Source organism: Patagioenas fasciata, chromosome 5, assembly GCF_037038585.1.
Source record: "Patagioenas fasciata isolate bPatFas1 chromosome 5, bPatFas1.hap1, whole genome shotgun sequence".
In the NCBI taxonomy this organism is placed as follows: Eukaryota; Metazoa; Chordata; class Aves; order Columbiformes; family Columbidae; genus Patagioenas; species Patagioenas fasciata.
In genome coordinates, this window is record NC_092524.1 from 55,285,608 (window position 1) to 55,311,284 (window position 25,677).

Genomic DNA, 25,677 nt, shown 5'->3' on the forward strand with positions numbered 1-25,677 from the left:
TGTACTCACAAAGAATGCCAAGTTCTCACTCAGAAATTGCTAAAGAACACTCTCAAAGAGGGCCATAAGCAACCATTCCAGGAACTGTGTGAGCACAGATCCAAGTACATTATAATACTTCCAAATAACCAAGTTATTGTCATTTGTCTTTACTCATGTTCTCACTTAAAGACCAGCATAACAAACCAAGATTCAGAGGGTTCCTGGCCTTAAGCTTGAATGTCTTCAAAAGCTAGATTCATTTCAGCTGATTTCTATTACCAGTTATTTTAAATTATTACCATGAAATGAGGTGCCAAATGGATACCAGAAGATGCTTTAGTACAATTATATACCTAATAATCCGCATGCTTTACTAAGCTAGCTGAAGGTTGGAAAGTAGATATGAAAATGAGCCCATATTTTTCCTTTCAAAGTTTCCAGGACCTTTCTTCTTCTAACAGAGCAGATATTACCACTAAAGTATTCCTGCTGTAACATATGATATAAAGGAAGACAGTTATACAAGAAACAGTGGAATTTGGTTAAAACCACAAATAGTAAATGCCAGTCACAGTACAATAGGCAATGGCTTCTAGTCATCATTATACTGAAGGAAACATTCACACTGATGACCTCACCCTGAATTAAAACAACCAGATCTATTAAATGCAACTTTGCATTCTGTTAAACATGCTGTTCTCATCTGGTGCATTCTAGCCTGACTTAATTGCCTGGCTGAGGAATTCAGCATGATGCTTCCCAGACCCATACCAAAGGGACTTTCTCTCCCATAAGCACTTCTATGGCTGAATTGCAAAAATGAAGCAAAGATGCTTCTCAGCAAAGCACTTGCATCCCTGCTCTAGTACTTCTGATACTGGTAAGACCTAGCTTTTTGGTTATACCTTTGCCTTTGGCCTAAGCTAGAAAGTTTTTAAAGTAAGCACACTAATGGAACCTGGACAGAAAAAAAAAAAAATCTTTGCATCAGTGATTACAGACCTTTAAATCCTTAAAAAGCAAAAGATAAGAGTGGTACAGGCCGGGCACAGAGTGGCTGGAGAGCAGTCAGGCAGAAAGGGACCTGGGGGTACTAATTGACAGGAAGCTCAACGTGAGCCAACAGTGTTCCCAGGTGACCAAGAAGGCCAATGGTATCCTGTCCTGTATCAAAAATAGCATGGTCAGCAGGACAAGCAAAGTGGTCCTTCCCTGTACTCTGCATTGGTGAGGCCACACCTGGAGTATTGTGTTCAGTTCTGGGCCCCTCAGTTCAGGAAAGATATTGAAGTGCTGGAGTGGGTCCAGAGAAGAGAAGCAAGACTGGTGAAGGGACTTGAACACAAGACCTACGGGGAGAGGCTGAGGGAGCTGGGGTTGTTTAGTCTGGAGAAGAGGAGGCTTAGAGGTGACCTCATCACTTTCTATAACTACCTGAAGGGAAGTTATAGCCAGGTGGGGATTGGTCTCTTCTCCCAGGCAGTCAGCAATAGGACAAGTGGGCATGGGCTTAAAATCTCTCAGGGGAAATTTAGGCTGGATATTAGAAAGAAAATTTTACAGAGAGAGTGGTCAGGCATTGGAATGGCCTGCCCAGGGACGTGATGGACTCACTGTCCCTGGAGGTTTTTAAACTGAGATTGGACATAGCACTTAGTGCCATGATCTTGTAAATGGACTGGAGTTGGACCAAGGGTTGGACGTGATGATCTCTGAGGTCTTTTCCAACCCAGTCGATTCTGTGATTCTGTAATAATGGCATTTTTCATCTTTAAAGTATCTTATAGTGCCAACATTTTTAGGCACTGAAATTTCAGGTATAGTAGTCAAAAACATTAACACTTAATACAGAACAGAGAGCTGAAAGTAATTTGAGTCACTCAGTTACCTTGGCAAACCATGACTAGAACTGAATAGTTTCCAAGATCATACACAGCACTTGTTATTTAGGCTCCTCTCTTTTGGTGTTTGTTTGCAGGGCATCTATTTAGAACAGCAGGAAATTATAATAGACATAAGCCGTGATACATTTTCTTTCTAAACCAAGCAATAAATCTTACTTTGCACAGTAGAAAAGAACAGAAGCCATGGTAGGCTGGGCTACCACTTATTACATGATGATTTGGGGAAATTTCTCACAAAAACTCTTAAGTATCATTGTTGCCTGAAATAACAGTGTTAACCCAGACAATAAACTATATTAAACAGAAGTAATGGGGGAAAAAGAAGGGAAGTGAGATTCAAAACAAGATAGACCTAAGTAATTCCATGAGTATGGTAAGGGATGTACTTATCTGCAGGAAAAAAAAAAAAAAAAAGAAAAGAAAAAGCAAACCTAACAAGATTATTTACAAATTACAAGATTAATATTCTAAAAATATGCTAAACCCTTCAAATGAATTCTACAATTAAAACACACACATAAAAAGGAAGTTCAGGCAGAATTTTTGTCACTTACCAAGTGTATTACACAAATTGCTAAGCATACCATAGGCAAAATAAATTCAGAGTTGCCTTAAATTTATCTACCTGCAGGCTACTGCAAAAGGATCAGTCTCACCCTTTTCAGCAGGTCCTATTGTAGTCCTGGCCCATATTTTGTTTCAGCCCTAGCAATTATTTGGCTTCATTGCACACCAGATCATCTCACTGATAAAATTTAAAACATTTCTTCTTAGTTTTCAGACAAATTTCAACTAGATGAGCAACTTCTTCCATGGCCTCATGAGTGTTAGAACTGATGTAAAGCAAGAGGCAGGAGCACATGGCCAGGACAAAACTGGGCATGCACCTTGCGAGCAGCATGGTCTTCCATCAGCCTAAGCTATTTATTAGTCCCTCTAAGTGTACGAAAGCAAAGTGGGTCCAATAAGAGGACAGACAGATGTGAAATCAGGAACATCAGTTCAAAATCAGTCTTAATTGCTCTTAATAGCTTCCAACTAAATATATTTTATGCCACTGAAACACTGGTGAGTGTTTGCCTATTACTATATTATAGTAGTTTCGGAATTGAGTCAAGATGTTCAAACATTTGGTGGTTTTACACAAGAGCAGGCTCCTTGAAGTCCCACTGATGTCCTTATATAAACCGCCTCCCTGCTCTATCTGCTCTGATTATAATTTCTTCACACATCCTTGCAAAATAATTAATAAAGTACTGCTTATTTAAGGTGAAGCAGGTATTAGTTTCCAAACAGACATATACAACAAAAACCAGATACCTTCTGCTGAGAAATGCTCTCACCTTGGAGACAAAGCTATTGCAATTTGGAATGGCTTGTTTTCAGAAGATGAGGTTTCTTTAAGTTGTTTAATACATGTTACATAGAGTTAATGTAAAACCTGAACCACTAAGTAGAATATCATAATTTTATATATGTCAACAGTAAAGAGAAAACATAAAAAGGTATAAGCACTATTCCAAAGGAATGGGGTTTTGGTAAACAGTTAGACAGGAAGCCCAGAAAATGAAGATCAAGATCACGTACAACTCTGAACAAGAAGGGAAACAAAACCAGAAGAGAACTAGATACTAAAACAAAAAACAAACAAACAAAAAAAAAAAAAAATAAAAGACCAATGGAAGACCTGCCAACAACAAAAAAACATCTGAGTCATTAGCAACAAATCATCCACTGTAGCTTGCATCACTGAGATCCAGCTAGGTGACATTTCAAGCCTTGTACTAGCCGCCCCATACAGGTAGGACAAGCCATGTCCCAACACACTGCCTTCTCCGCAAACATCACATTTGAAAAGATAGGTCCCTTATGTAAGACTAGTACTGCTGGATTGATTTACTTAGCAACAGAAACAAATCCATATAAAATAAATAATGTAAAGGTGAGGCCAGTGGTACTTTAATGAAGATACTCAAGAAAGATCTGTCATTCTGGGTGAGATCAGCACACACATTATCAAAGACAGAGGTTTAAACTCCAGAGTTCACTTCTCTCCCTATTGCCTTCAAAAGCCACCTCTAGTGTAGCTCACGAAGCCTTTCACATCTGTGAGTTTTGCCAGTGCTACATCTCAAGCACAGTTTTTCACAAGCCTTTACAACATTAAGATAATAGAGACTAAATCACAGAAATGTTAGATGAGAAGGAACCACAGGAGATCTATTTTAAGTCCTAGCTGTAGAATAAGAATGAATAAACTTACAGTATCCCTGACACTCACCTGTTCTTGAAAAGAATTCTAATGATAGGGATTCCACAAGCTACAAAATCTTACCTGTACCACTACTAAAATAGCCTACCGAAAGACTTTTCTAGTATTTCATCTGAATATCCTTTGTCCATTTCAACTGATTACCTCTGGCATTATCTCAGCCAACACTGGTAACAGTTCACTGTCAGCCTTCTTGTCATAGTATTTACAATGTCTTTCATAATTATTTTCTTTCTTAGGCTTGCATAGGGTAAAATTTTAAATTAGATGTTTTGTTTCTTATCTTTTCATCTCTGGGCACTTTGAAATTTCTCTAGTCCTTGTCAAAGAATGATGTTCCACACTGGACAGTACTCCAGATGAGCTCTCACCAACGCCAAAATAGGAAAATAACTATTTCCTATCAAGACATATGCCTTTCTGCTAAATTTATTTCTGGATTGGTTTTGGTGGTTTTGCATACACTTGACTTGAACTTAAATCGTGAACCGATAATCCCGAAGTCCCTTCTGTTCTACTGCAACCTATTCTGTCAGGCTTCCTATGAACTGTTGGATTTTCTGTGTCCTAAATGTAAGATTTTGCACTGTTCTTATTCAGTTTCAGCATATCCCTTTGAAATTCCTTCAAATGATGAGAATTATTTGGCATTAGAATATCAGTTTCTCCTAGTTTTTTGTCTGTGCATCAGTTTCATCCTGGTGAAATCCAAAACCATATGCTCTGATTTTTCTTGCTGTTCTAGGAAGAGACTGCATTAATAGATGGCACCAAGGAATTGTCTCTTGTCCAGCAAGAAATATTCAAGAACCTAATTCAAATGAAGATTACTGGACTCTGTCACTTTTTAAAACCTATTTCAAGGAAAGCATCACACTACAAATATGACAAAGAGTACAGAACACACACTTAACCTGAATTAAAGGACAGAAACACAGAATCCATACAGCAAAGAGCTGATGATTTGGTGAATCATTGTTATTGGGTATTAGCTACACTAACTGGCTCCCAAATGCTCCCTTGCTCTTCATCGCTCACAAAGGTGCTTGCCAGCTGAAGACAAGGGCTAATGGCAGAGAACAAAAGCTGAGACAGTAACAATAAAATACTACAAATTCATCAAAATATGTTCTTCAGTTTGCAGCACAAGCAAAGGAAAATGTCCCATCAGCCTCCCATGAAGCTGTGTAGCATTCTGTCCATGGGACTTACAAGACGATATGCACTTAATAGATCCCAGTTGTTTATGCAGTTGAGTGTAGCAGTGTGAACAAGCCATGATGCAAGCACTGTGAATCCAACCCGTGTCCTTCCTCACATAAAAAAACAAAGTAAGCAGTCCAGTGCTAGTCAGGTCTTGACACAGTCAACAAGTCTGTCAGAAAATACTTTTATTCATCCTTCAAATGCATGGCAGCAAAAGAAACACAGAAGAAAGCATTTCTTGATATGACAGGCCAATCCTTTGATTCTTGACCAAACTGTCAGTAAAGCAAGCCCTAGATCATATTCAGAATCACTGAAGTGAGATTATATATCACACAGAGCACAATCTGAATGCAAGGCCAGGAATTGTAAATGACATTTTAGTGACAATGAGGTTTTATCTCTTCCTATAAAGGTACACAGGATTCAGTATATATAGTTTAACATAAAATACTTCTCAAACACCTGAGGAAGACTAGGAGTCCAGGTAGTCCTCTTGGAATGAATGGACTTCCTCAGTCTTAAGACACCTACTGATAAATATGAATAAGCACTGAATCACCATTACAGCCATCACTTCCAAGGTCATGTGAGCTGACTGTATTTCCAGTTTTCTATATTTAGTATTAAACCATAGGTTTATTTAGAAGCTCCAACCACACAAAATGCTGCAAGTCATACTATGAACAGCACAAAATACCATAAAAGCATCACACCCATCCTCCCTTCTCTTCACTGGCTACTTTAGTTTACAGCACCAAAATCTGAAGTCTTTTACCTTGAAAATACTCAACTTTCTGCAACATGAAGCAAAAGTTATTTCAGTTTTAATATGCACATGTAATATATTCTGGAATGGAAACATAGATACTTTATATTTGAATTTTTTGTACTTACAGGTTTATAAATTCAAAGTGATTCTGTGAAAGAGGCTTTGACTCATTATACACAATTCAACTAAATTGCAGACAAGAAATAACAAAGTCACTACTTTGCACAAGGAATAGGACAAAGCAGACAATCTTTATAGGAAACTACAGCAAGGTCACATCCTAGATACGTTGAACATTCAGTTCAAATGATCCTGCAGAAGAGACAGGTGAAAGGAAAAGGACAAAGAGGCATTTAAGAAAAGAGAGCAAAGAATACGAGCAATAAGCCTGGGCCTGGGAAAAGCTATGAAACGATCTAGAAAAGACTGGGATTACTTTATCTTCAAATGGAGATGAACAACCAAAACCATAATCAAGTATCAAATCTCCAGAGTCTGTGTGTCATGTTTCGCAACACAAGAACTATTTCAATAAAATAAATATTATTTTTTTTTAAATGTGATATTCAAATACAGTAAAAGGAGATGCATGTATATACAATGACTGATTTAGGAGCTCTTTCCTACAAAAGGATACAGAAGGATAATGAGACTAAAGAGTTAGATGCAAAAGCAGGTAGGTATTTATGTAGGTAGCAACAGTTCCCTAACATAACACCAAAAAACTGGGTGGAGAGCATATCACACCTTAAGCAGCATCAGGCCTTAAGCAGTCTCTTAAGTGTTAGTAGATAAAATAAAATCTAGCAACAGAGCAGACAGTGCCACTCCTGCCCACTGCAGAGTGTTCCCCTTGTTCTCTGAAACATCTGGAACTCAGTGCTCTCGGATCCATCCCCCCTTGACTTAAAACATCTGAGCCAGTATGGCAACTGCTAAAACCATGGACAGACAAATTCATAAAACTGTAACACCAAGTTCCAAACATTAAATTGAGCTTTGCAAAAAAAGGAACACCTCCAGATTTTACTCATGAAGGATAGCCACACTCCCTTCTGATCCTGTTCAGAGAACATCCTCCCACATATTTCTGTCCAATATTGCAGCTCTTGAAAGGTTCCCTTCCATCTAATTCAAGTTGATTTTCTATATTGTAGATAGTCATTCAAACACTTAGATACTTATACTAGGAAACTCCTTAAGTGAGGATCAAAACATTGAGTTTTCCAATCCATTTCAGGCTCTATCTATGCAATTCAAAGGCAGCTTGCCCCAAAAAGACTTTGCAACAAAACACGCAGTTCTTGATTAATTTTGAGGATGGTTTTGATGGAAAAAAATATTGGAAGAGGAAGAGGGAAATGTGCTAGTATTAAAACTTATTAGATTAATAAAAAACATTTTGTTTATTAAAAAATAATTATAAGTCTTATTTAAAAAAAACCTCATATTAGATATAGCATGTATAGTTTACAATTCATTCTCATCCATATGAAATTGATTTCCAAATTCACTTTGATACTATGTCTGAACTAGAAAGAGCAGAGGTTAAATAGGAATGAAACAGGAAATGGAACAACAAATAAAACCTATGAAATAAAACCCTATGTTTTCTGTAATCTGGTCACTAATGGCTTTATACAGCAGGAACACTACACATGGAGGGGGCATGGAAGGCAACAGACTGTCATGTATCCAACTCATGTGCCCTGCCAACCTACTCAGCAGAAAGCTGGCTGGAGTCCAAAGGTCTAACTAGGAAATACAAAAATGCAATTCTAAAAACCCAGCCCTTTCAAGCTCCTGATCCACATTGCTGAGCTGTTGTTCTTTTTTTGTTGGTTTTTTTTTGTTTTTTTTAAATACTTCAGAAGTTTCCCCCAAAACTGGATTAGAAATGACATATCTGCTTAATCTTGGACCAGAAAGCCTAGAGCAGATTCTTTATAGACATTTCTGGCTTCGACTCATACCCCCACAAACACATAATGCTCATACATGGTCTCCTGGCTGCCTCTACGTATAACCATCTGTTAGGCAGAATCACCCACTGACAAACAGCTTCAGTCTGTTTCACAATAGTCTTGGACCCAAGCGATTGCTGGCTGAGATACGCAATTGTGCTGTTGCCACTCACAGGAAACATCTTTTGCTTAACTGTAATGCCAATTGAACTGATATCACATATTTCTGAAGATTTTATCACACTTAACAGAACTTGCAACCAAAATGAACCATGAGTGGATATGGGAGAAGTGCTTCATAGGCACTTGTAGCTCTGGTGTTTTGTACTAGAATCTGCTCAGTCATCTAAGAAAATCAAGCAAAGAAGTAGCGCCAACTTTTGCTGATACTCAGTTAATCCCACCTTGAGCAATGTTAGATTTTAAGTTAGATTTTAAGACCTCAAAATAGAAATTGCATGCATGTATAGTATGGAGTCTTGTTAATGGAGGCATGGGAAATACAAATCAAAACTAAATGACCCAACTGAGACTCACAATTATATTTTACTCAAATTTGATAAGAAATCTGTCAATGAGTCTAATATTTCCATTTCTTTGAAAGACAGATGGATGTAACTTCAAATTTGTAAGTGATGCTAAAAAATTCCTCATAGTCAACATATATATATTTGCTAAAGTTCTTCCCCTAAGTGGTTTCTTAAACAAGAGAGGGCAGATGTCTGATAAATATAAAACAGATCCTTCCAGAGGATAAAAAGGAAAGACTTTTTATCATTTCTCTGAGAGAGATCATTATTGCCTGTTTTTGGTAAGGTAAGACTTGTAAAATAAGGTAATACTTGAATTAGACCAAGTGGTATAACTAGAGAAATGGATATGTTTTCAGCACAACGCCTGAGTACTTTCACTATCTGCCTGTAGCACATGCTGATAGTCACAAGTTGAGGTTACACTAGCTCTTTTTTACAGAATGTCTGATTCTGGAGGCTCACTCTTGCCAGGGGTTGCCCAGATTTGGAAATTTATTTGCACAGATGTCTGAAAACTCAAAGCACATTACACATGGAAGTCCTACTACCTTACAAAGAAAACAAAAAAATAGTTCAGCAGGTGTTCAAAGTGGCAAATGCACTGAGATAATTGATTCTCGGAGAGGCCAGAGACCCAAGATGCTCTGTCAGTCTGTTTTGCTCTTACAGCAATCCCAGCTGCCTGTAAATCCTACCTGTCTTCAGAGCTGGCAATGGTAGAACCCTTCTATGGGACATCTCATCCATAACTTCATCCTATCCACTCCCTAGGACACCTTGCCTGCCCAGCATCACTTCTGTATGTCTTCACAAGACCAGATGAGAAACACAGAGAACAAACTTGAGCTTTTCTTCTCAGTTGTCTCCAAACCTGATTTCAATGAGCTCCTAGCAGTGAAAAGTAGGAGTGACCAGTGAATTTGGCCTTCAAACCCAACCTTCAGGTCACTCTTAAAAGACGGTGAAGACAGAGCTGCTACAACTTGCTGGATTGGGTCCAAGGCAATCAGTACTTTGCAAGAATATCCAGGCCCTGAATCAACTTAGAAAATTGCTCTGAACTCAGAAAACCAGGCTTGTTAATGTGTCTTGAAAAAAGAACTGTTCTTTAGGTTATTTGGTGACATGGAAGTCAATATTGTCATGTCTGATGTCAGAACAGTCTTAAGCCTACACTGCTTCATCTGCCAAAACTTGGATTATTCTTTTATTGAACAAAACTTTACATTTTCAGTTGAACATACTACTAAGCATCCACTTCAATTCACTAGAAAAACGTGAAATTCCTAATCGCACACATCAGCTTGATGTTCATTTTTTTGGAGTTTTTCCCCTTCTACAATATAGTCAGTCTATTCATCTGCACATCTGTAAGAACTGCACGTTTCTGACTTCTTATAAACTTCTCATTTGGCACTAAATGCAATGACCATGTTGATTAGAGCAACCGTATGACATGGGGATGGAATTGCTGTCAACTCATTACAAAAATATATAAGGCCTCACTTTTAATTACTCACTTAGTAACAGATTAGTTCTTATTGCCTGCCAACAGCATGACCTCTCTCTCTTTCAAGGTCAACATAAATCGAAAGGAATCAGATGAGCTTGAACTTGTCATTTATTCACTTTTAACCCTTTCATAAGAAAATCTGTTTAACAAAAAAAGCAAGTCTCCATTCAATAAAGAGACCATTATTAGGGCTAAAGAGCCAAATTTCCTGTTGTGTTTTTTTCTCTCTCTTTTTTTTTTTTTTTTTTTTTTCTGAATAGCCTCAAGTAATATTCCAGGAAAAGGGCCTTGATACTGTTTTCTTTGTGGAACAAAAAGAAAATCAGCATTAGAAACATGAGATTGCTTACAGGTTTCAAATACCAGTACGAATAAGGGTTTCCTGGCTCCATGTTTTAAGGATTAACGGTATTAAGCACTACAAAATGACATTTGTCATGTTTACTTTAGTTGTCTTGATCTGACAAACCTCTACAAACCTTATAAATAGAGGTTGAATGTGGCTTTTTTCTGACATTGCTGTCAAATATTGAAAAAATACATAAAATGCATCACTTCATTTTCAAGGAAAATCCTAAATAAATAGCAATTTTTAAATACAATGAAATTATACTGTTTTGATGATTAATTATGACTTTGGGATATGAAAGCTTTGGCTGCATCTGTCTGCATCACTAAAAATTGCTTCAAGGTTTTGCTGTCACTTTTTTTTATGTTCTAGCACCTAGACTTTCATTAATTATAAAATTATCCTTGTGGGCCTTCTGGCCACAAAGAATGTGTTTTACTGGCCATGTAGTACAGACTGTTTTTACAAAGAGCTGTGTATTTGTCCAAGAGCCCAACCAGTTCAGATGGACGTCAGGTGCCCAAAGGCCTTGACCACATGAATTTTTTGTTTCACCATAAATATTTTCAGTAAGTCTGTCATTATTTTTTTCTAATATAAATGTTTACTCTGGCCTATTCTATAACATACACACATTTCACACTCTGCTAAAGTTCAGTGTGATACTGCTCAATCCTATTTCCAGTCCCTATTAAGGAGCAAGCCACATCAACAGAAAGACATACACATGTACATCTTGCATTCTTTACATGCCCAAGGCTGGAAACATATTTGATTAACATGCACAAAACAGCCCTTACATGATTAATATTTTGGGGACAGATTGTGGATGTCCATGAAGCTAGAAGGAGAAATAGGAGCAGTTTCTGAATTCTCAGTGTCAGTCTTCAGCCACAATAGTGTGAAGGGCAAATCTGCCTCTGTCCTACAAATAAAGTTTTCCGAACAAGTAACATTGGATGAGGTAGTTTAAATGTTAGAGATGACATTAAAGTTATATAGTTCTCTAGTAAAGAATACAGATGTTATGTAAAACCAGTAAGGGATACACTCATCTTCTGAGACACACTAACCGTTACTAAGGTACGATACTTTCCAAACACTGCCATCTTCAACTCTCACATTCAGAAGTCAAACTATTAGTAGGTCACCTGACTAATTCAGTCATCAATATATTTCTACAGCATGATTTGTGGGTTAATTGTAGCAGGGAAATTATAATGACAAATATGTAGACAAAGCAGTATACATTATTCATATATGCAATAAAAACATCAAATGTATTTTCATGACTTATTGCAGTGCAATGTGTATGGCCTTTTTGGCCAGATGATACACCAGATGTTTCCTTTCCTTTAGATTTGAAAAGTTCACATGCAGCAAAAGTCAGGTCCTGAGGGTAGGGCTGGGGCTTAGCTTTTTAAAGTTAAATGTTCAAATATTGACAATTAATAAACTGTTAATATAATTCATTTTCTGCTTGTCTTATTTTTTCTGTCCATCCCCTTAACAGAATGCACAAACTACTCAGACAGACTGTAGAGAAAGATTTGATTAAGATTTTGTCTTTCACTGCTCTCCTCACTTTTCCTAACTTAAAATAATTTTTAATGAATTTTTAAAGTGTAATAGGATAAATAGACCTGATGTAACTACAGAATGTGTTTCAAGCAGAATATATATTGCTTTTATATAGTAATTCCTTTTACAACAAAAAAATGGGGGAGGGGGTTAAAAATCAACATTTTATTTTAAAGTATCAAAGACACATTTGGTCTCTAAATGTGTTTTGCTTATGAGCAGAAAAATATAAGCAGAATATTGTACAGATATAAAGTTGTCCCTTAAGTCCCCTGTGCCTGAGTCTTCCTCTGTATCTCCAACTAACATGTAAAGAGTATGTGGGCTCAGATTTACCAGACAGAAACAGTCACATGAATACGGAGTCATAGAATCATAGAATCATAGAATAATTTTGTTTGGAAGAGACCCTCATGATCATCAAGTCCAGCCATAACCTAACTCTAGCACTAAACTGTGTCTCTGAGAACCTCACCTAAATGCCTTCTACACACTTCCAGGGGTGGTGACTCCACCATTTCCCTGGGCAGCCTGTTCCAATGCCTGACAACCCTTTCTGTGAAGAATTTTTTCCTAATATCCAACTAAATCTCCCCTGGCACACCTTGAGGCCATTTCCCCTTGTCCTATCACTTGCTGCCTGGGCGAAGAGACCAACACCCTCCATGCTACAACCTCCTTTGAGGTAGTTGTAGATAGTCACAAGGTCTCGCCTCAACATCCTTTTCTCAAGACTAAAAACCCCAGTTCCCTCAACTGCTCTTCATGAGACTTGTGCTCCAGGCCCCTCACCAGCTTTGACACCCTCCCCTGAGGGCACCATCCTCTGAGTCAGTGGACAAAGTACAGATAGAGCATGAAGGAGCAGACAATGCTCTCAGATTAACACTGAATCACTGGAGATGGCAAGAACCTTGCTGAAGCTTTCACTAGAAATAAAACACTTTGCCCCTTTTTTCACTACCCTGGAATAAGAATACGGCCAGACCTGCTCCCCTACAACAAGATAGCAACTTTTGACTGACCAATTCCCACATTTCAACAAAATAGGCAGTAGTCACCAGTCTTCCCAGTAGCTCCACAGACTTTTCATTGAAAGTTTAGCAATACTCAAGGGTAGCCTCCAAGCCTGGGCCAGCTCCAGCAAGGGCAGAGGGACTATAAAACCCTGCAACACACATGGATCCCACCTTTCCTTCCTGCAAAAACTGCCAACCTCCCAGATAGGAGGCAGAACAAATCTTACAAAATCCAAGATTTTACAGTTCTGCAGGGCACTAAGAGGGTGTAAACTGCAGCCAGATCCTGGTGTGTTGGTAAATTTTAAAGAGATATTTCAGCAGGATTTGCTGGGCCTTACAAGTGCCTACATACAACCTTCACAGGCACCACAAAATGTTTGGCTCTGGAGATGGGGAACCAATGAGCCTGGTTTTAATTTTTTTCTGATACCATTTGCCTATTCTGAGCCATAACATTAAAACCTGGAAACAAAACAGACCACAATGGAAACTGTATTAACACTGCACTCTGCTGTATGCTATATGCTATACATTGTTTCTATAATTTCTTCTCTGAAATTCTGTTTAACCTCAGGGAGCAGTTTGAACTGTGGTTTGTATCATACCTGCTATGCACAAAAAAGTAATTGAGACACTTGTGCTTTGTTTTTTTAGGTACCCAGGATGTTTCTTTGCCCACAAAATGGATGTCAATAGATATTAGATTGAAGAATACTGCAAAGCAAAAAACAGACAAAACCTGACTTTTCAGAATAACAGCTCTTCTTCGGGATTGTATGGATCATTTCACATTAAACATACTTTCCTCTGTGAAAGGATGTCTTTGAGCTTTTTCCTACAATGAAGACCATCACTTCATTGTGGGTCTCCTAAATACTCTGCAGTGAATAATCAGATGAAGTTACATTTGTACTTTTCAAACTAAGAGAAATGCTTGATTTATATGTCCAGTGCTGTTTCATGACAAATAGAAGTTTAAAAAGCAGAAAGAAAAAAAGTTAAGGCACTCGAAATCAAAGCAGCACCTGTCAACACTAGGTGGCAGCACAGCAAATAGTATTGCTTCGCCTCCAGTAATAAACGTCGTTGAAAAATACAGCATGATTTCAAAATCAAATATCCTGAAATAGTATTACAAAAATTTGGAAATAAATGAAGTAACAATACAAAAGGAGAGAAACAAAAGCAACAGGAGTTTTCTCTTCTATTGAGAGTAATACTTTAGAGCCTGCCTCTTCACAAAGTTACAATGCAGTAATTTTGTCCAACTACAAAGCTCCAAGATCTACACCAGGCACGTCTCCCCTTTTCACAGGGTCTATACATCACCTCTAGATAATGCTTGCTGCAGGATGCTTGTTGGCTGATCTGGACAACATGGATATCTAGAGTCTGTCAGCTCTGCTTTCACCAGAAGGAAGTTGTTCAACACACGATGATACTGGGAGACTGGGAGGAAGTTGGTGAATATCTACAGACTTAGGCCTGAAGAAATAAACTGCACAAATCATCTGGGACTGGACCAGAAGGAGCTGCTTTTTTACATCTTTTACGTATCCCCAGCCTTGCAGTTCATTTGCTTTTCTTCCCCTGATTATTCAATATATTTATTGTGATCTTGTATATTCCAGCAATATACCAGGGTTTTTGAGAAACATGATGAATGCTTACCCCTAAAAGCAAGGCATCACCAGTTGTAGCCCTGATGTAAGAACAGACTCCCTTGAAAATACTCCTGAACTTCATCCTCATCCTTTGAAAAGTGCATGAACACCCACAAACAGAGATGCAGACACATACGATATTTTGGCTGGCAAAATTTAACAAATTAGATCCTCCATCCCTGACCTCTTTGTGACTCTTGACTCGGTGTTGCAGAGGGTTATAGTGCATGAATTTGGCTAACAAAAAAATTTCTGAAACTGAATGTCTGACCAAATTGCAGCAAGCATAACTCAATGTCAGTATATATAACACAGGTGGGAGGGGAACAACTACTTACACATTCATAAAGATGGATAAAAGGCCATTGTAAAAGGTTCACTGAAAACATTAGCTCCCTGCTTAGCAACAGTCAAAGCACAAAAAGGAAACAAGGTGGGAGGGGGGAGGAAAGGAATATAATAGAAAAAATAGAAAATATCGTCATGATCAATTCTTCCCATGACAACAAAAGACAGAGCAAAATCAGAAAGTGTACCACATTTACAGAGATGAGCAGGTATATGAAACTGTTTCTGTTTGATTAAAGATCGATTAGACTATGAGTCTTCAGCTGGGGAAGAAGACAACTGAGAGTAGATATAATAGGCAGCTTTAAAATCATGAGTGATGCTGAGAATATGAACAGAAATCATGTACTCTGCATTTTTATCACCTTGGAATAAGTAGGCAATCATATAATTATCAAGCATCATGTTTAAAGTGAATAAAAATAAATACTTTTTCACACAGTAATTGGCTACAGTGTGGAACTCATTGCCATCGACCATCATGGAGACAAGAAGTACAAGAGGATTTTAAAAGGATTAAACAGCTCCATGGAAGACAAGTCCAGCCATGACTGCATAACATGATGGCCCAGGTACAACCTCCATTTCATGCAGTTTATAAATCACCAATTACTAGATGCAAGGAATGTCTGCTGGGGAAGGATTACTCTAAAAATCCCACTGTTAATAATTTCCCTAAATATCAAGGACAAGATCCTTGCCTAGACAGACTGCTGGTACCACCCAATAAAGCTGTCCTTGATGTTATGCTAGAGAAAACACTACTTGCACTGCATGTAAATTCTACAAGGTAAAGATTACAAATATGTCTACTGAAAAAAAACAAAAACAAAAACAAAACAAAACAAAAAAAAAAAAAAAACCAAAAAACAAAAACAAAACCCCCACACAAAACACCATCAGTACCCAAACACAACCAAACACTGATAGCTGCACTGGCCCATTTTGTTCTCTGTCATGGATTTCTGAGTCAGTCTAGAGATATCAGCACTGGAGGTGAAAATCCAGACATATAGTCAAGGGCTGATGAAAGTCTGAAAGCCTTCAGTCAAACACTGATCTTAATAAAGTCACTGGATATATTTCTTATGTTAAGCACAAATTTGAGGTCAAAAATAAAAGCTGATTTTTTTTAGTTTCTAAAATCCAAAATTATGACACACAGTTTGTTCAACCATTAAGGGAAAAAGCCACTTTTATTGGCTACTCTATAGGCTTTTTGCTTGCTTGCCATTTGACCTATTTCTCCAATTTGAATTCCAAACAATAACTTGCATTCCCAACTGTTTGAAAATGGAAACATCTCACAGAAATAGAGTAGGCTTCTTGGCTGAATCTTTGCAAATTCAGATGGTACACTGGAGCTTGAGTGGAATATTTTAGCGATGTCACTGATAATTCAGGTAAACATCAGCTCATTAGTGTCACAGTGTATTGCCCCTGTGTCACTACAGTTGGTGATAACCAGGTGAACTACTTTTCTTTTCAGGCTGTTCCCTTAAGCAAACAAAGTGTGCAAGTTTATATGCTTCCCATGTGCCCCACTCTTGCAAGCTTCGTGAAGACAGACGCTAGTGCAGAGGTGCTTTATTAATGTTTCCATGGATGGACAGGATGCAGAATGAGTAGAAGCATCTTCTTACATGCCAGAGAATCCACACTTGAGATCACTGCATGAATCCAGCTCACATAAATCCTTGTTCTTGCAATGAACTCACCACATGGAGAATTTTGAAGAGAGTTAATATGTAGGAAATGACTACAGTGATAATCTAGATAATCTCTTGTAGACAATAGGGAAGCAACCTTTCCTAGATCAACTCATGCCTTTGACTCCCACCCCTATGGCTAAGTTTCAAACATGATTTTAAGAAAAGCATCCAAATTTTGTTTTCACATTTTCACTAGTGAGGAATTTGCTAGGCTGACCCAACATTTAATTGCCAGTAAGTATTTAGATCTTGTTACACTGTTATCTACCAAACAGAAGAACCAGTTTAGACCCCCATTTATGTTTACTTGTACACTGAGTATAAGCCTAATTCTAAACTCTTAATTTCTTGTTTAATGAAAGAAATAATAGGTTGAACTTCTTCTCAGAGTGCAAAACTTACTTTTCAACCCTTCTGATTACGCTTGTAAGTTCTCTTTGAATTATTTTTTCTTCAAAAGCGGATGTTAAAATGTGACCTCATAACCCTGACATGATCACAGGTACCAAATATTGAGGTAATATAGATTCCACACTGTTATTCAGTATTCTTTACTCTATACATTCAAAGGTCCTTCATATTAGGAACTACTCTATCCATAGGTGAAATAAGTGACGTCCAGACTGTCGAATGAGACAAAAAACCATAGCCTCACAAATTCTACTACAATAGGGCCCTGAAGAGTCATTCCTGTTACTGATACTACTTATGAGGAAGGAATGATAGGTGCCATGTGGCAAAGACAGCTGGAATGAAGTCTGGCAGCTCCCAGCAGCGACTGCTGCCGTACTCCCCTTACCTTCTCCATCCTCCCCTTCCTTCCCCCTCCTCCCTGCCTAAGGTAGCAAGAAAAGCAGCAAATCTTAATGCTTCCAACAGACTCTGCATCCCAAGTTCACTTTCTCCACAACTTTATTTGCTCTGACTGACATTAACCCTAACCTTGTATCCCTGGATTGCCATTATTCATTCTGCTCCCATGGCTGATTCTGGGTCATTAGGTTCCCCAAATACTCACATGCAGCTCAATGTGCAGCTGGGCTATCAGGATAAAAGCCACATCAAGTAGACATGGCTCATGTGCCTTTTTCCTAGAGAGGTGAGCCTTCAATTTACCAAAGTAAAACTTCTTGTTTGTCAGGACCCTGGGCTGAAAGTCATCGAGACCGAAGCTAAAGAATGGGGAAGGGACATGGGATAGAAAGGACAGAGCAATATTTACTAATAATGAGTGAATCTCATCTTTAAAATAAATTATAAAAGTAGGAAGTAATATATTTTAAAAATTATTAAGATGCAAAGACACTAAAATATGTAAGTTATCACAAAGAATTTACCCCACGAAATGTTGGTATAATAAAGAACCACTCTAGATCTAATTCTACACGAGTTGAAGGAAAAAATGTAGAGTAAGAAAAGAAAAACATTTGACCAGCTAGCAAACAGTTACAAAATATTTTCTGAAGACAGTCTAATCAACACATCTGCATATCAAGAAGCTATTTATTTGCAAGATGCAGTTGAGCCAGTGGTAAGAAGAGAGGGCCGTGATGCTGCTCCACTGTTCCGGATATGGCAGTGTCCATGCTGCACTGAACATAGGTGGGAGACACCACAACCATCTTAGCTCCTGTTCTTAGGCCCAAAAATCTACCCAGATCCACTGACGGAATGGGAGCATTTTTACCCAAGAATGTTGCTACTTGTGCAGTCAAGCTCATTGTAACCTAAAGCAGAGAAACATAATTTGATGGAGGGATCTGAATCCAAGACCACACTGGCCAAAGAATTCAGGAAAGTTTATGTTAAATATTCCAGTTTTGGATTAACTCTGATTTCAAGCGTTAGTATGTCTAATGTACCTCATGTGACACAGTGCATAAGGGTTCCTCCCAGTTTTGACCCAGTTGTTATTGGAGAACTAGTTTTTCAAGCTATGAAACCCATTTATGGAAAGGCTTTAAAACCTTGGCAATGCTTTTGAATGACAAATGCAGGCCTCCTCTGAAATACATTTCAGCTATGTGACCCTGATTTAAGTTAAAATTCATAGACTGTTAATTAGCATGTGGAACAGGAAGTTTCTAAACAGCTCACCAGGTATGTGTTTGGCAGTCAGTACACCAACACTTGAAGTGTGGTTAAAAACCCTACTTTTTTACATCACTGAAAGTTTAATAAATATTTATTTCTTCAGGGACCTTCTGTGTTAATGAAACCTGTCTGCTCTTGTTTGAATCTTTAAAACTCATGTGTTAAATAGTAACACTGAGGTAGTGTCTCTGAAATTGTACCACTAACAGCAGACCAAATACAGAACATAAGTGGGTTTTGTGTCTATTTAACAGTTTTTATGTGTCCATTAAGTGTTTGTTTTCTGTTTTGTTAATCATTCCAGCTCCCATAATAATTAGACGAAAGAGGAAATCACAATTTCAAATGCTACCGTTTCTCCGGTTGTCCAGAGTTGAAAGGAGGAAGCAGGATTAGATGGCTTTCTCAAATTTTTTTTTTCTTTTGCTAATCATGTCAAAATCACATTTCTGTGCACATTAAATAATCAGGTGATGACCCATCAAAACATTGTGTTATCTGTTTAGCATCAGGAAGCAATTCCATTTACCATATAAGATAATAGTCACTGGCCCGAACTATTTTTTTATCAATGCTATCATTTTCTAAGACCTTGTGCCTTATCCTCAAAGCTTGTCCAACTACTGTTTGCACAACGTGCACATCTGCAGGTTAGCTTTGCAGCCCTGGAATGACACACCATGTGTCAGTACCGCCAGGCAGCCTGATGCCAAGCATAACCAAGTACCTTTGGTGCCAAGTGTTGTGGGCCAGGAGAAAGACAGGTCACAGTCTTGTGCTGAAAGAAGTCATGCTCAGACCAGTCTCCTTGCAGCAGACTTACTCTCCATCTAACGTACCTCCCAGCTTCAAATCGCACTTTAAATGGATTGTGTATTTGCACTTCTGTGCTTCCAGTCAATGCCTGCATATTTTATGTCACTGACTTTTACCTAACTAACCTCCTGAGGTCTATTCCAGCCTCAGCTGCCCTATGATCCTATGAGTGCTACTGAAAGAAAGGCTGCAGCAGCTCAGTACCATGGTCATTCTTCATGTTCATAACCAATTATATGTGTTCCTCTCATTGTGTGACCATGAAGATGCATTCATTAGTGCACAGGAAATACAGAAGTTTGCTCCCATATACAACTGAGCCAGTGGGAGACAGCACAGCTAAGTTCAGGGAGTCAAAATACTATCTTCATTTCTTTTCCCACCTTTGTATTACACTACTGCAGTTTCATTGCCTCTTTGAACGAAGATTTCATGTGGCAGTGCATTCAGGGAGATTTGGAAATCTAGCCTTTTCAAAGACATATTGATAACAGAATAGTTCAAATTCCTATAATCCTGTGATGGAATTCAAAGCTTGGAGATGCAGCTTCATTGATAGGGCCTTTCCTCCAAATGAAATCTGGAAGAAATATTCAACTCTCACTCCCTGGTCCATAAGAAACATTTCTCCTGGAGTTGTAAGACTCCTGAGGCAACTAAACTGAGAGTGGAAGGCATTCCAGGAGTGCCAATGGAGGAAAAGAGGCAGAAACTGGCTACTAATGGGAGCTTTTGTTCCAATAATTGTACAATCCTAATTCTTGGCCAAATCAGCTTCAAGGTGTGCCAGTGGTACTCTAAGTAGAGAACTGGACTTTCACTCTGGACAAATGCATGATTCTGGGGGGCAAGGGAGAGGGTGGTGTTTGTGTGAGACTGCTGGAAATCTAGTTTCCAAATATTCATGATATACTGATATTGCAATTTGAATGCCACATTCTATTACAGCAGAAAGTCTGTTGTGTGTAAGACTTCAGTTCAAAACTTCATTGTCTATTGCTTTCTGAATTTTCAGCTTCATAACCTAAATGTGTGTCTTTTAATTTATCCAGACTAGAAGTACATCTGTTCAGTATTTGGCATATGAAATATTAGGAAGTATGCACTGAAGGAATATCCAGGCTAAGTTATCAGCCCACATACAAAAAGGAATTAAACTGTAATTTAAGAACTAATTTCACCTCTCTGATCTATCCAGCAGATCATTTCACTATTATTCACTTGTCCAGTACATACATTCCCATGATGCCAAATAGGCTTTCGTACACATAAAGTCAATAAAAAGGTAGTGGTGAGATCCACCCAGCAGACACAGTTCTGATGCCAATGGTCAGCTGGCTCAGAATGAAAGAGAAGAAAAATAAGGTACATTCGATGAGGTTCACCCTGCAGATGGAAGAAAAGACTTTAGCATACATCTCAAAATGACAAGGGAGAGTAGTTAATTCTGCTTTTCAACATACAATTTTCCATTTATTATGACTGTTATTCCTTTTAATGCAAAAAGCATCTAAATCCTGCAATCCATATTCGTTGCCCCATTTCCACTAAAAATGGGCTGATACAAGGCAGTGCCATAGTGGCAATTTAAAGTGGTACCAATCCTTCCTGTGGGAAGGAGTCAAAAGAATGACACATACTGGGACTTCTCATACCAGAATGTCATAATTTCTATTTCAAACCCTACATATTTCTTTCACAAGACAACAATCCCTGTTCCAAAGAAATGACCTAGATATGGAACTTACAGGAAACAATTCTGGTTAATCACTTTCTTTCTTATTAGACTTAATCTTGCTAAGACATGGTCCTCTCACACAGCACATTTCATGCAAAGACTTTGTGCATTAACCACTGAACCTAAAAACCAGTCACCAACTTTCTTATCCTGTTTTATACGCAAACAATCTAAGACACAGAAATGACATGTCCAAGTGATTGCATTACTGGCAGAGTGAGATGTCTCTTACATATAAAATTTCAGTATAAAATATTTCACATTTGTCTCCCATATCACAAGTTAATCTAGTACTTTGCAAATGGATGCAGACATAACTGCTTCAAATAAGCATCGATTATTTTATATAAGTTAAAATAAATGGATCATATAAACCCAAATTTATTATAATTTCAAAAAGTATTCCAGGAAAAATTCTAAATTGTTGAACTAATTAATGTCAAACCTTATTCAAACAGACTAATGTAACTTTTGTGACGCAATCATAAAGAGAAGGACCAATTGAAATGCTTGTGTTTTGACTACAAGTATGTTGATGAGGTTATACTGGACTTACACAGCAAGTAAATCTTAATTCCACATTAAACCTTTTCAATTATGTCCACTAGTGAAACGATCAAGTAAAACAAATTTGGACTAATTGTATACATGAGTAACAAAGCTCATGTAAACCATGAATTCTAGAGCTAAGGATTCCAGTTGCTGCGTCATATCAGGCTCTGTGGTGTGATCAGTACACTAGATACAATTTCTTGATTCTTCATAGCGAATAACATTTGACTTGAGTTTCTCTGGGTGCCTTATCAAAAGCCTCTTCTTATGGACTTACAAATGTAATATTTTTTGTCTGAATTAACAGGTGAGCTGAAATTAATGCATGTAATGCTATATGATACTATTACTGCAGAGACTATAATTAGCTGCAACTAGCTTGAATGCTAAGCAGCAAGTACTTTGTTTTTATTGGAAATGCAGTTCTGTGTATGGTGTTCTAATTGTTGTTTTCATCTTTTGCATTTTCCTAAGTGAGAGGGAAAACATGTAGATCTCATCTGAACCTTCTTGAACTTCAGAAAGATTCACTTTGTTCTGAATCTCCACATGCAAACCTACTTTTCTGATGTTAGTTTAGAGCCAGAACCATCAAAGAGTAAGGGCTTGTTGTCTTAATTCTTTTTTATTTGGCTGACTGAAAAGAAGAGCACCTGAATTTGTAAGATTTCATTATTCACAGTCTTGGGAAACCTTATATAAAATTCTCATGGGATTGCAGTGCCAGCAAACATAATGTCAAAATTTGACCTACGGTTTTTGTCTAAAAATTTCGTCTAATGGAACACACTCACCAGGTTTTTCTTTTTTTCACATGGGATGTAGTTTATTTATGTGATGCTGGTACGATTGAAGTACTAGAATAGTATTTTATTAAGGTTTTTTTCTGTTTCTTTCACAGTAAATAGCAGCTTTGGTTGCCCTGCAGCCCCAAGAACTTAAAGGAGTGTAATCTCAGTTCTCTGACTTCCCTTTACAGATACATTAGCTCTCTTCAGACCAAGCTGCTGGCACCCAGGGAAAGCAGATACCCTCTGTAAGAAAAACAGAAAGCGAAGACCATAAAAGAGATGAAAGGCAGACAAAGCCATAACTGCAGTTCCCACTGTAATCCAGTCCAGAGATGTAGATGAGTACAAGTGGAAGAATAAGTCTAATCCTGAAAATGATATGAAGTATTGCGATTCCCATTCTCACAGCAGGAGTATGTCACCTACTGTACCTTCGGTTCAACATGTTCTATTGAGGCACTGTGGAAAGTGCTGATACAGAAAGTGACCTCTTTAGGTTTCAGTTAATGTTCAGAGTGTGGTCTACAGCCTCTGGAGGATATCACTACATCAGATTTGTGTTACGATTGTCTCTGTACCCTACGAATCATAACATATATTTTATATTTTACACTATAGCACATTTTGTTACTGAAGCATGTGATCCACAGCAAGCCTTAGAGCTACAGAAATGAATAATTCTCTGAGACTTGCAGTGAGGCAGGAAGACTGAGAAAACTCTGGCATTGAGTTAAAATTGACTTTAAAGATGACCTTCAGCTGGTTTTGTCACTATCAGTCACACAATATAGGAAGAAAACTTGGCTGCCAAAGACTGAAAGGCCACCACAGACAGCTAGACAGCTCTGCATAACATTTCCATGTGCTCAGTCATTTGCACTAACAGCATATACAAGTCAAAATTTGAACTGTAGCTTCCTTCTGCTCAATATCATACAAAAGGCTGGGCCGATATCTGAGAAATTTCCCAGTCTGGCAGATCATAAATACAGATAACTCAATCTGTTCTCTGGTGCTTGCACATGATCCTAAAGATTTCATTCAGATTTTGAACAAGTACAAAGGTCTGTTTGGACAGAGATCTTTGCAAACAGACATCTGACAGTAACAGTAGAAACAACATAGGGCTGTAATACTAAGTAGAAAGGGATGGTGGAAATATAAGAAACAGTATGTCTACACAGTATAACTGTGAGTACTGCCAGCATCTGAATATCTTAAAATTAAGTTTCTTTCTACAATTTTAAGAAGTAACCCACCCTGATTACTGAATGATCTGTGAGGTTAGGGCCTGGGTAGAGTATGTTAAATTATGTGTTTTAAGAACACATCAACCTGACACACCTCCCTAGAATGGATGCTTTCCAAAATGAATGGCAAAACAACAACAATCAATACTGTCATTTTAAAAATAAATATATAAATAAGTGAAGGGAGGAGAGGCAGTGAGCCTTGTGATTTTTTGAGTCTTCCAAAAATCACGTATGTGTCTCCCCAGTAGACCACATTATATCCTCAATTTTAAATTAAAATTCCTTTTGACAGCACAATATGGCTTTTAGATTGACTCGCTAATCTATTTTTTGGGGAAGTAAATTACTACCAGTTACAATGATAAGGATAACAGAGGTCATGCCTTTAAAGCACCATCCCTTTTAGGAAAATGAGTCCTAACTCATACACAATGGGTCTTCCACATGCTGCTGGGAGATAGACAGACAAACAAATGTATAATTGTTTCAAAGAGAAAAATGTACACAGAGGACTCAGTTCTCACCTTTTTTCTACTTCTGCCACTGCAGTGACTTTAAGAGCTCCGTAGAAGCAGAACTATGTGTGCTGTTGCCCAGGGCTTCTTCATCAGACTCAGCTGGTCTCCTCCACGGTGGTCATCTGAGCTCCGTGGCAGCAAATTGTCCTCAGTGCAATATCCCCAGGAGTATCTTTCCCACCACTTCTCCTGACTGTTCTAGTGAAGAAAAAGGGCACAATACTTTACACAGCTTACAACATATTCCTCTTCCAATACTGTTTTACTTTCCTCTTCCCACTTACAGCTTTCTAGCTCCAAGTACAGCCCATTCCGGGAGTCGATGCTGCAGAGCCGGTTGAGCTGCCTGCCTGCCTCCCATTCTAACTACAGGCACTATCAGATGCTTTTCACTCAGGGCATCTGTTCAACTTGGTAAATGCCAGTATCATCATCCAGCACGCTACAGATATTGTCACGACAGGACAACACAATTTAGCATTGTACCGATGCGGTGTCACCTCCCTTATAAGGGTTGGGGGCTAGGGAATAAACAAAGTAAGACTCAACTTTCCTGACTATGCAGTGATCACACTGGGAGCTATGCAACACCCAGGAAGTCTAGTGCGATTTCTACCAGTAGCACCAGCATTGTGAACAACCTGGGCATCACTAGACACGGGGCATTTTCTCCCAAAACCTTTTTGTCAGAGCCTATATTTCTGATATTAACCTACCTGCTGCACAACCTAATTTAGCATCAAAGACTTTAGACGATCAGAGATACAAATACAGGCTTGCTGTCCATTCAGCTCTATGATGTGCAACAGACTGTGAAGGCAGAAGAAAATTCAACCTTTTCCCACACCACTGAGGACCTCTCAAACCTAAATTATAGAAAACAAAGGTGTAAAACCGTAAACCCTTGCTGGCAATATGAGCTATCTTAATAATATTGGTAAATCTATCAAAATAATAGTGGTTGCACAAAGTTCCTCAGCACTTCAGAAAATATCAAACCACTTATTTGGGTGCCTAAATTTGAATTGTTCAGAAGTGACTGATCTAATGGACAAAACCTAATGGGACAACCCAGGACTCAAATCATTACTGA

At 38.2% G+C, this 25,677-nt stretch overlaps 1 protein-coding gene across 1 annotated transcript in view; it reads right to left on the reverse strand.

Moving 5' to 3' along the window:
- Positions 1-24,838, reverse strand: part of LOC136102633 (serpin A3-4-like) — a 73,514-nt gene extending 48,676 nt beyond the window's left edge. The window contains exon 1 of the mRNA XM_071809597.1: positions 24,591-24,838. The gene's annotated coding sequence lies outside the window, so the exon portion shown is untranslated. The remainder of the gene's footprint in view (positions 1-24,590) is intronic.
- Positions 24,839-25,677: the final 839 nt, after the last annotated feature.